The sequence below is a fragment of the Balaenoptera acutorostrata genome, chromosome 14, assembly GCF_949987535.1.
Source record: "Balaenoptera acutorostrata chromosome 14, mBalAcu1.1, whole genome shotgun sequence".
Lineage (NCBI taxonomy): Eukaryota > Metazoa > Chordata > Mammalia > Artiodactyla > Balaenopteridae > Balaenoptera > Balaenoptera acutorostrata.
This window is the reverse complement of record NC_080077.1, coordinates 8,949,950-8,962,324: the sequence shown is the minus strand read 5'-3', so window position 1 is coordinate 8,962,324 and position 12,375 is coordinate 8,949,950. Positions and strand designations below refer to the sequence as shown.

General features: G+C 42.2%; 1 protein-coding gene across 1 annotated transcript in view; it reads left to right on the top strand.

Annotated features, from left to right (window-relative positions):
• The window catches only part of SYTL3 (synaptotagmin like 3), an 86,935-nt gene that overhangs the window by 37,430 nt on the left and 37,130 nt on the right, over window positions 1-12,375 (top strand). The window lies entirely within an intron of this gene.

Here is a 12,375-nt window from a genome sequence, read left to right as displayed (position 1 = left end):
AGAATCCTTGCATCCCTGGGATAAATCCCACTTGATCATGGTGTATGATCCTTTTAATGTGTTGTTGGATTCTGTTTGCTAGTACTTTGTTGAGGGTTTTGCATCTATATTCATCAGTGTTATTAGTCTGTAATTTTCTTTTTTTGTAGTATCTTTGTCTGGTTTTGGTATCAGGGTGATGGTGGCCTCATAGAGTGAGTTTGGGAGTGTTCCTGCCTCTGCAATGTTTTGGAAGAGTTTGAGAAGGATGGCTGTTAGCTCTTCTCTAAATGTTTGATAGAATTCACCTGTGAAGCCATCTGGTCCTGGACTTTTGTTTGTTGGAAGATTTTTAATCACAGTTTCAATTTCATTACTTGTGATTGGTCTGTTCATATTTTCTACTTCTTCCTGGTTCAGTCCTGGAAGGTTATACCTTTCTAAGCATTTGACCATTTCTTCCAGGTTGTCCATTTTATTGGCATAGAGTTGCTTGTAGTAGTCTCTTAGGATGCTTTGTATTTCTGTGGTTACTGTAACTTCTCCTTTTCATTTTTCATCTTATTGATTTGAGTCCCCTCCATCTTTTTCTTGATGAGTCTGGCTAATGGTTTATCAATTTTGTTTATCTTCTCAAAGAACCAACTTTTAGTTTCATTGATCTTTGCTATTCTTTTCTTTGTTTCTATTTCAGTTATTTCTGCTCTGACCTTTATGATTTCTTTCCTTCTGCTAACTTTGGGTTTTGTTTGTTCTTCTTTCTCTAGTTCCTTTAGGTGTAAGGTTAGATTGTTTATTTGAGATTTTTCTTGTTTCTTGAGGTAGGCTTGTATAGCTATAAACTTCCCTCTTAGAACTGCTTTTGCTGCATCCCATAGGTTTTGGATTGTTGTGTTTTCATTGTCATTTGTCTCTAGGTATTTTTTGATTTCCTCTTTGATTTCCTCAGTGATCTCTTGGTTATTTAGTAATGTATTGTTTAGCCTCCATGTGTTTGTGTTTTTTATGTTTTTTCCCTGTAATTCATTTCTAATCTCATAGTGTTGTGGTCAGAAAAGATGCTTGATATGATTTCAATTTTCTTAAATTCAGTGAGGCTTGATTTGTGACCCAAGATGTGATCTATCCTGGAGAATGTTCCGTGCGCACTTGAGAAGAAAGTATAATCTGCTGTTTTTGGATGGAATGTCCTATAAATATCTATTAAATCTATCTGGTCTATTGTGTCATTTAAAGCTTCTGTTTCCTTATTTCATTTTGGATGATCTGTCCCTTGGTGTAAGTGAGGTATTAAAGTCCCCCACTATTATTGTGTTACTGTTGATTTCCTCTTTTATACCTGTTAGCAGTTGCCTTATGTATTGAGGTGCTTCTATGTTGGGTACGTATATATTTATAATTGTTATATCTTCTTCTTGGATTAATCCCTTGATCATTATGTAGTGTCCTTCCTTGTCTCTTATAACATTCTTTATTTTAAAGTCTATTTTATCTGCTATGAGTATTGCTACTCCAGCTTTCCCTAGGTCTGAATTGGGTCTCTTGTAGACAGCATATATATGGGTCTTGTTTTTGTATCCATTCAGCAAGCCTGTGTCTTTTGGTTGGAACATTTAATCCATTCACGTTTAAGGTAATTATTGATATGTATGTTCCTATGACTATTTTCTTAATTGTTTTGGGTTTGTTTTTGTAGGTCCTTTTCTTCTCTTCTGTTTCCCACTTAGAGAAGTTCCTTTAGCATTTGTTGTAGAGCTGATTTGGTGGTGCTGACTTCTCTTAGCTTTTGCTTGTCTGTAAAGTTTTTGATTTCTCCATCGAATCTGAATGAGATCCTTGCCGGGTAGAGTAATCTTGGTTGTAGATTCTTCCCTTTCGTCACTTTAAGTATATCATGCCACTCCCTTCTGGCTTGTAGAGTTTCTGCTGAGAAATCAGCTGTTAACCTTATGGGAGTTCCCTTGTATGTTATTTGTCATTTTTCCCTTGCTGCTTTCAATGATTTTTCTTTGTCTTTAATTTTTGCCAATTTGATTACTATGTGTCTTGGCGTGTTTCTCCTTGGGTTTATCCTGTATGGGACTTCTCTTCCTGGACTTGGGTGGCTATTTCCTTTCCCATGTTAGGGAAGTTTTTGACTATAATCTCTTCATATATTTTCTCGGCTCCTTTCTTTCTCTCTTCTCCTTCTGGGACCTCTATAATGCGAATGTTGTTGCGTTTAATGTTGTACCAGAGGTCTCTTAGGCTGTCTTCATTTCTTTTCGTTCTTTTTTCTTTATTCCGTTCCGCAGCAGTGAATTTCACCATTCTGTCTTCCAGGTCACTTATCCGTTCTGCCTCAGTCATTCTGCTATTGATTCCTTCTAGTGTAGTTTTCATTTCAGTTATTGTATTGTTCATCTCTGTTTGTTTGTTCTTTAATTCTTCTAGGTCTTTGTAAAACATTTCTTGCATCTTCTCAATCTTTGCCTCCATTCTTTTTCCGAGGTCCTGGATCATCTTCTCTATCATTATTCTGAATTCTTCTTCTGGAAGGTTGCCTATCTCCACTTCATTTAGTTGTTTTTCTGGGGTTTTATCTTGTTCCTTCATCTGGTACATAGCCCTCTGCCTTTTCATCTTGTCTGTCTTTCTGTGAATGGTTTTTTTTCCACAGGCTGCAGGATTATAGTTCTTCTTGCTTCTGCTGTCTGCCCTCTGGTGGATGAGGCTATCCAAGAAATCATTTTAAATTGAAGAACTCCAGATTCATTTTTTTATTGTTGTAAAATATACATAATATGAAATTTGCGATTTTAACTATTTCTAAGTGTACAGTTCAGTAGCATTGGTAACTTTTCGTTGTTCTTTAACCACTACCACCATCTGTCTCTAGAACGTTTTCGTCTTGCAAAACTGCAACTCTGTACCCACTAAATAACTCCTCTGTCCCTTCCGCCACCCTCTTGCAGCCTCTGACAACCACGCTTCTACTTTCTGTCTCTATGATTTTGATTACTCTAAGTAGCTCATATAAGTGGAATCATAATATATTTGTCCTTATTTCACTTAGCATGTCTTCAAGTTTTATCCATGTTGTAGCATATATCAGAATTTTATTCCTTTGCAAGACTGAATGATATTTAATTGTATGTATATCCCACATTTTGTTTATCCATTCATGTATCAGTGGACACTTGGATTGCTTCTACCTTTTGGCTATTATGAATAATGCTTCTATGAACATTGGAATATCTGTTCAAGTCCCTGCTTTCACTTCTTTTGTGTTTTTACCCAGAATTGGAATTGCTGCATCAAATGGTAATTCTATGTTTAATTTTTTGAGGAACTGCCATTTTGTTTTTCCCTAGTGGCTGCCCCATTTTATGTTCCTACTAGGAATTCACAAGGGTTCCAATTTCTCCATATCTATGCTAACACTTGTTTTCTCTCTTTTGTTGTTGTTGTTGTTTAAGAGCCATTGTAATGGGTATGAGGTGATATCTAATTGTGGTGGTGGTTTTAGTCATTCAGGCTGCCTTTATTGGGTATCTACAAGCCTGACATTTATTCAGTTCTGTGTATGGATTCTTTTTTTTTCTTGATGATTTCACTATATATATACGTGTGTATATATATGTATATATATGTGTGTGTGTGTGTGTGTATATATATGTGTGTGTGTGTGTGTGTGTATATATATCTCAAATGTTTACCACCATAAAGTTTGTTAACACATCCTTCACTTCACATAAGTACCATTTTGTTGTTATTGTCATGGTGAGAACATTAATGCTCTACTCAAAGCACCTTTCAAGTGTACACGTAGTATTGTTAACTATAGTCACCATGTTCACTATATATTACATCCCCAGAACTTACTCATCTTATAAGTGAAAGTTGGTAGCCTTTGACCAACATCTCCCCATTTCCCCCAGCCCTCAGCTCTTGGCAACCACCATTCTCCTCCGTTTCTACAAGTTCAGTGGTTTTAGATTCCACATATAGTTGACCATGTGATATTTGTCTTTCTCTGACTTATTTCACTTAGCTTAGTGCTATCAAGGTCTTTCCATGTTGTTGCAAATATCAGGATTTCCTTTTTTATGGCTGAATAATATTTCATCCTCTGTGTGTGTGTGTGTGTGTGTGTGTGTGTTTGTGTATGCCACATTTTCTTTATTCATTCATCTGTTGATGGTTACTTAGACTGTTTCCATGTCTTGGCTATTGTGAATAATGCTGCAATGAACATGGGACTGCAGATGTCTCTTTGAAATAGTAATTTCATCTCCTTTGGATATGTACCCAGAAGTGGGATTGCTGGATCATATAGTAGTTCTATTTTTAAAGAAATAAACTGAGGAACCTCCATACTGTTTTTCCATAGTGGCTATATCATTGTGGTTTTGATTTACATTTCCCTAATGATTAGTGATGTTTAATATCTTTTAATCTGCTTATTGGGCCATTTCTATGTCTTCTTTGGAGAAATGTATATTCAAGTCTTTGCCCATATTTGAATTAGATTGTTTTGTTTGTTTCTTGAAAAAGAAGAAGAAAGCTGGAAGACTCATGCTTCCTGATTTCAAAACATACTACAAAGCCACAGTAATCCAAAGAGTGAGGCCCTGGCATAAGGACAGACGTAGACCAATGGAATAGAATAGAGATCCCAGAACAAAACTCTTGCACATACGATTAAGTGACTTTTTTTTTAATCGAAGTATAGTTGATGTACAATATTATATAAGTTACAGGTGTACAACATAGTGATTCACAATTTTCAAAGGTTATACTCCATTTATAGTTATTATAAAATGTTGGCTATATTCCCTGTGTTGTATAGTCAAGTGATTTTTGATGAGGGTGCCAATATCATTCAATGGGGAAAGGACAGCCTTTTCAATAAAGGGTGCTGGGAAAACCAGATGTGTATGTGTAAAAGAATGAAGTTAGACTCTTACCTAACACCATAAACAAAAGTTAACTCAAAGGATCAAAGACCTAAAACTATAAAACTCTTAAAACAGGGGGAAAGAAGACATTGGCTTTGACAATGATTTTTTTTTTCTTAATTGAAGTATAGTTGATTTACAATGTTGTGTTAGTTTCAGGTGTACAACAAAGTGATTCAGTTTCATATATATATTCAGTTTCATATATATACATATATATAATTCTTTTAAAATTCTTTTCCATTATAGGTTATCATAAGATATTGAATATACTTCCCTGTGCTGTACAGTAGGTCCTTGTTGTTTATCTATTTTTTTTTTTTTTTTTTTCTTTTTTTTTTTTTTTTTTTTTAAATTTTATTTATTTATTTATTTATGGCTGTGTTGGGTCTTCGTTTCTGTGCGAGGGCTTTCTCTAGTTGTGGCAAGCGGGGGCCACTCTTCATCGCAGTGCGCGGGCCTCTCACTATCGCGGCCTCTCTTGCTGCGGAGCACAGGCTCCAGATGCACAGGCTCAGTAATTGTGGCTCACAGGCCCAGCTGCTCCAGGGCATGTGGGATCTTCCGGGACCAGGGCTCGAACCCATGTCCCCTGCATTGGCAGGCGGATTCTTAACCACTGCGCCACCAGGAAAGCCCTGTTTATCTATTTTATATATAGTAGTGTGTATCTGTTAATCCCAAACTCCTAGTTTATCCATCCCTACCCGCCCTTTCCCCTTTGGTAACCATAAGTTTGTTTTCTATGTCTGTGAATCTGTTTCTGTTTTGAAAAAAGGTCATTTGTAATTGAGAAAAAAGATTCCACGTATAAGTGATAACATATGTTATTCATTTTCTCTTTCTGACTTACTTCACTTAGTATGACAATCTCTAGGTCCATCCACATTGCTGCAAATGGCATTATTTCATTCTTTTTTAATGGCTGAGTAATACTCCATTGTATACATGTACCGCATCTTCTTTATCTGTTCATCTGTTGATGGACACTTAGGTTGTTTCCATGTCTTGGCTATTGTGAAGAGTGCTGCTATGAACATTGGGGTGCATGTGTCTTTTTGAATTATGGTTTTCTCTGGGTATATGCTCAGTAGTGAGATTGCTGGGTCATATGGTAATTCTATTTTTAGTTTTTTAAGGAACCTCCATACTGTTCTCCATAGTGGTTGTATCAATTTACATTCCCACCAGCAGTGCAAGAGGGTTCCCTTTTCTCCACACCCTCTCCAGCATTTATTATCTGTAGACTTTTTGATGATGGCCATTCTGACCAGTGTAAGGTGATACCTCATTGTAGTTTTGATTTATATTTCTCTAATAATTAGTGATGTTGAGCATTTTTTCATGTGCCTATTGGCCATTTGTGTATCTTCTTTGGAAAAACATCTGTTTAGGTCTTCTGCCCATTTTTTCATTGGATTGTTTTTTTTGATATTGTTGTATGAACTGTTGATATATTTTGGAAACTAAGCCCTTGTCGGTCTCATCATTTGCGAATATTTTCTCCCAGTCTGTGGGTTGTCTTTTGTTTATGGCTTCCTTTGCTGTGCAAAAACCAAGTCTGACAAGGTCCCATTTGCTTATTTTTGCTTTTATTGCTGTTGCCTTAGGAGACTGATCTAAGAAAACATTGCTACGACTTATGTCAGAGAATATTTGCCTATGTTCTCTTCTAGGAGTTCTGTTGTGTCATGTCTTATATGTAAGTCTTTTTAAGCCATTTTGAGTTTATTTTTGTGTATGGTGTGAGGGAGTGTTCTAACTTCATTGATTCACATGTGGCTGTCCAACTTTCCCAACACGACTTGCTGAAGAGACTGTCTTTTCTCCATTGTATATTCTTGCCACCTTTATCAAAGATTAATTGACCATAGGTGCGTGGGTTTATTTCCAGGCTCTTGATTCTGTTCCATTGATCCATATGTCTGTTTTTGTGCTAATATCATGCTGTTTTGATTACTGTAGCTTTGTAGTATTGTCTGAAGTCTGAGAAGACAGTGATTTCTCAGATATGATACCAAAGGCACAGGCAACAGAAGAAAGAAATAGATAAACTGGACTTCATCAAAATGAAAAACTTTTGTTCATCAAAGGATATTATCAACAGAGAAAAAGTCAACCCATGAAATGGGAGAAAACATTTGGAAATCGCATATCTGATAAGTGATTAATATCTAGAATCTTTAGGATAGAGAACTCTTAAAACCCACATTCAATTTTTAGAGAAAATTAAAGGCTGTGGAAAAGAAGTTTATACCCAGTTATCCCCAGGTTCGCACCAAGCCTGGGCAGTTACCTTCAACCTTAAGTGTCTCTTTGTGGAAGAGTTACTGCCCAGATCTTGAGGATTGTTATTAACACAGAAGCCATCCAGAATTTCTGCTGATAGAATACAGGGAGCTTAATTAAAGGGAAAAATTATTTTTCTTTCTTGCAGCTAAGCACAAGAGTAATGTCTAGTGGCAGAAGGACACTGGATGAGATACACTTTCTGCCAACAGGATTATAAATCTGTTATTAATTTCAGTTCTTCTGGAAGGCATTGGTGGCTGACTCATAGTTGTGCACTGTATCTCCTTTCATCCTGGAATGATGTCTTGGCCCCAGTGCTATCTAAGTAGAAACTTCTATAAGGGCTAAAATATACCTTAAAAAGCTCTGTAATCCAGCTCTGAAACCATTTATGACAGGATATCAAGATTCTTCACATTCTGAGGGATTTTTTAGGTCAGTTTTTTTGAGAGATTTTTCCACTTTGCATAAGTGAGCCAAAGACTGGTTTAAAACTTTATTGTCCTAGAGACCTTTTCTTTCCTATGAAAGAAAAAAGTCCTGAAACAGATTATAATTGTCCAATACCTGCCCCCGCGCCAACACACACACACACCGAACCTCTGGTTTTAGTCACCTTTTTCTAGCATTTGGAGGGTGCTTAAGCTCCAGTGTGGGCCAACCCTCAGGACTGTCGCATACAGTTGTGCAGGTTGGGCACTGTACAAGGGACCCACATCTGAGGGGCTACTGTTCACATCATAGACATCCTAGGTTTGTGTGTTTATTGTGATGATTTTTCTGGAAGATGCAGCAAAATGTGTTGTTCTAACAAAATCCATATATTACAACCAACTCTTAGGGGTGGACAAAGCATCTTGATGAAGGAGTGTATTTGTATAGTTCCCAGGGAGGCTCTGTGTGGGTAGACCTACCTGCGCTTTGCTTTGGGTCACACCTGGAACTGCACGGTATGGTTCCCTACAAAGGATGCTTCTCTCCCACTCCATGGGCCCCAGCAGAGAGGCGGCTCTGGGCCAGGCCACCCTTCCGCTTGTTGGCCCCGTCTGTTCGTTCCACAGCTGTCCCACATGGCTCTCTGGGTGTCCGTGACTTTCTGTAGTGAAGGGCTTCTGTGGGGCCTTACAGTGTAGGAGGGGAAGTTAACGGTCATGTCTTGGAAAAAGACTAAGCTACACAGATCCCACGGCTCAGGATGTGAGGCCCCTCAGTCACCTATGACCATGTGATGTGGCTGGTTGACAGAGTTGCACTGGGGCATTCCAGGGAGTCTTCCCTGTGCCCTCTTTCCTGAGAACCACGTCACCTCAGAGAGAAGTATCGGGGTGACAGGGCATGGCATCTGTGGCAGGACCTGAGGCTCAGGGCGCTGGCTGGTAGGCAGCTGGTGTTCTCGGCCAGTGTCACAGTGGAGCCTGGCTCAAGATGGGCATCCGTTCTAGAGGACTTTTTATGAACACCTGAAATATGTTGCCTTATCACTATTGTTTTTAGATGGAGAAGTAGATACAGAAGTAGATACAGTATATACAGTAGTACTTAGATGTATAATGATGCCACAGATGTACTTGTGCCAGTTGCAGGTTGGTTTTTGATCTAGAAGCCTCTCCTCCGTCCTGTGGTTCACGGGGATGCTTACAGCATCATAAGCTCCTGCTTATGAGCAGAGGTTGTGTCCCCTTATCCTTGTCTCTGTAAAGAGCCCGTGCATATTACATGCAATTAATGTGAACAAATGGATGAAATTAGGCCAAGTGGTGAAAAAATGATGACCTTGTTTCATACATATCTGGTACGGCTTATTAAATGATGTCACGCTTATTGTTAAAATAGTGTCGGTTTCTATTGTTGTCATTTATTGTAACCACCTCTGCATGGCAAGCCCTCTGCTGGGTGCTGGGGACACTGAGATGCATAAGACAAAGCCCATGTCCTCAAAGTTTTCACCGTCTAGTGGGGGAGACAGACACATATGCCAATGATTACAGTGCAGTCAGAGGAATTTCAAAGCAAGTGTGCATGGCAACCATGACGAGACCAGCCTGGTGAGGACAGGCCCAGAATCTGGAGAATAAACCACTAGAAGGACAGAGCAAGTGGTGTGGAAGAGGTGCAGTCTCGTGGGTGTGGGGCATCTGGGAAGTGCAGCTTCAGCTGGACCTGCAAATGGGACGGGGGTGGCAGCAGGTGGCACTCGTCGGTAGGGACCGAATCACACGGGACCTCTGTAGTAGTTTTCCCCGGCTGCTGTAACAAAGTGCAAACTGGGTGTCTTTGAACAGCAGAGATGTATTGTCTCACAGTTCTGGAGGCTGGAAGTCCAAAGTCAAGTTGTCAGAGGGACCATGCTTCCTCTGCAGGCTCTCGGGGAGAATCTCTCACTGCCTCTTCCAGCTCCTGTTGGTTCCCAGTGACCCTTGGGTGTTCCTTGGCTTGTGGACACACCACTCCAGTCTCTGCCTCTGTTGTGACACCGCCATCTCCTCCTTACCCTTCCTCTGTGCCTGTCTGCCTCTGTGTCCAAATTTTCCCTTTTTACAAGGACACCAGTCCTTTTGGCTCAAGACCCGCCCTAATGACCTCACCTGAACTTGATCTGCAAAGACTCTATCTCCAAATAAGGTCACATTCACAGTTGCCTGTGGGTAGGGCTTCAACATATCTTTTCACAGGGGACACAGCTCAACCCTAAGCAGCTTTCTTATGCTGGTCGAAGTTTCTTTTGTAGCCACTTGGGCTGTGAGTTGCTGGTAGAGGACAGGACCTCGTGTGTGCTCCGGAGGGTGGGTGGCAGCAGGGAGAGCTGAGCCCAGGACCCGTTGCACAATACCCGTGAGCCTCGGTTTTCACTTACAGAATTGGGATGACACCTGGTGACGAACCACGGGGCAAATGCATGCAGAGTGCCCCGCACAGCCCCTGGTGGACAGCTAGCTTCTAATAAATGCCACTGTGCCTCCCTGAATGTGCCCCAAAGCCTAGGATCCTGGGGGCCCTGACCCACAGCTGCTCCCTGTGAAGCCTAGCGAGGCGGCCAGAGCAGGGCCCCAGCCCGCCTGTCCGGAGACCTTGGGGGACGGGGGGGCGTCTTTCCACAAGCATTTCCTCATAGTAGTACATGCATTTTAAAAAAGTGTTAACAAGTAACTATTTAGTGCTTTTTAAGGAAGCCTCTGGTAAGAAATGGCTGAGGAACAGAAGAGAAAAAAAAACAAACTGGCAATAAACAGGGACAGAGCCACAGGGCGGCGCTCCTCAACCTTCAGTGAGCAGAGGCCCACCCTGCAGGGCTAGGGTTGGCCTGGGACTCTGCATTGCTCATAAGCTCCCTGCCAGTGCCCTGCCGAGGGCCGCCATCCACACCTGGAGCAGCAAGGACGTGGGGCAAACTAGGTCCCACGGCCCAAACCGATCCTTCTGCCTGTTTTCACACTTCCCATGAGCTAAGAACGGGTTTTACATTTTTTAATGGTCAAAAGAATAATATTTGTGACTCACAAAACACAGGAAATTCAAATTTCGATGTCCACTATCAGAACACAGACACACCCACTCTTTAACATTGTCTGTGGCTGCTGTCCCAAGTGCAACGTTGAGTGCATGGGACAGAGAAGGCATAGAGCCTAGAATGTTTGCCATCTGGCCTTTGCGGAAGGGATGCGTCGACCCCGAGGGCGGTGCGGCCCGGTGCAGCCAGCAGGAGGCAGCAGAGACCTGCGCGTGGGGCAGGCCTCCCGGGGCTCAGGATGGGTATTTAGAAATGCGACAGGGCCTAAGCTGAGGTTTAGGAGGGAGGTATAGGCCTGAGGTAGAAGAGCAGTTAGCCCGGGGAGATGGGGCGGGGTAAGTGGAGAGCACCCAGGGTAAGTAGGGCAGTAAGGAGCTCTTCAAGGGCCCAGGGCTGGAGGCCCAGGGATGCCAGTGGGGCTGGGACCTCAGGCTAAGGCAGTAGGGAGCCACTGGAGGACTGAAAACGGAGGAGAGAGCATCACCTTGGAGGGAGGGGCTGTAGCTGGTGGCCGTGCCTCTGGGAAGCGACCGCAACAGTCCAGGGCCGAGAGGACGAGGGGCTGAGGTGGCAGGGCAGTGGGGAGGGGCCGGCAGCACCTGAGCTGTGACACAGCCCACGGCTCGCGAGCGCCCTGTCCCCTGGAGTCTGCATTTTCGCCCAGGAGAGGCTGGACGAACGGCGTCTCTCTCTTTCCTTTCTCTTTGCCTTGTTTTTCTCTGCTTTCGCAACTCCAGTGCACTTAGGGTGGCTCTCTTTTTGCTTCTGGTCTGGCTCTTTTCTTTCCTGTGGGTCCCGCAGATACGGGATTTCACCCATTATGAGCTGGTTCTACTAGTTGAGCACTCAGCCTTCGGGTGAGGCCTTCTTTGTTCTTAAAGAATTATTTTGTGGTGGGGCAGGGACATGGCTCAGAGACTCCTGTTAGAATTTGGTGACCACCATTGTGAACCCCAGAAAAATGCACACGGGCAGGTGGACTCAAAATCTGAGATAGGATTTCAGGGCCGATGTGCTCCCTGAGCCCCCTAATTTAGGACCCCTGACGGGGTGGGTGTCAGCTCAAGGTCAGCTGAGGGGTTAGCTGTCCCCGGCTTTAAGGTTTTGGACTTGATATCAGAGCCATATGCCCTCCTCCCAAAGGCCTCCCCGTAATTCCTGATTGTCTTATTATCCCCGCCCTTCCTCCTGTCTTACGGAGAAGACGTGAATACCTGTCTTTCTTTGGGATGGATTAAAGCCTTCCGAACACACAAGACCGGAGCTCCACTGACCTCCTAGGATGGCAGGTCTGGCGGTTCTCGGCTGTGTTGGGCATTGTGGAGCCTCTAGGGAACTTCCCAGAGCAGCAGAATCCGCTTCTGGCCTCCAGCTGGGGTCGGGGTGGCAGTGGGCTGACCTCTCCCTTTGCGTTGGGCCAGGAAACATTGTGTTCACAGAACTGCGGACTTGGAGAATTCTATTTTGGGGGTCTTAATACATCATAAAATCCCCTTGCCTTGAAACAAAAAGAGTACTATATCAGATGGAGTCTTATTTAGGAAATTATTAGCCTCTATAACTAGAAATAAGTAGATTACATTTTTTAAAAGATTAATTCAATCTCCATAACAAAGAATGTTTAAAGGAATGTGGTCATTCCATTATGAAATGTTT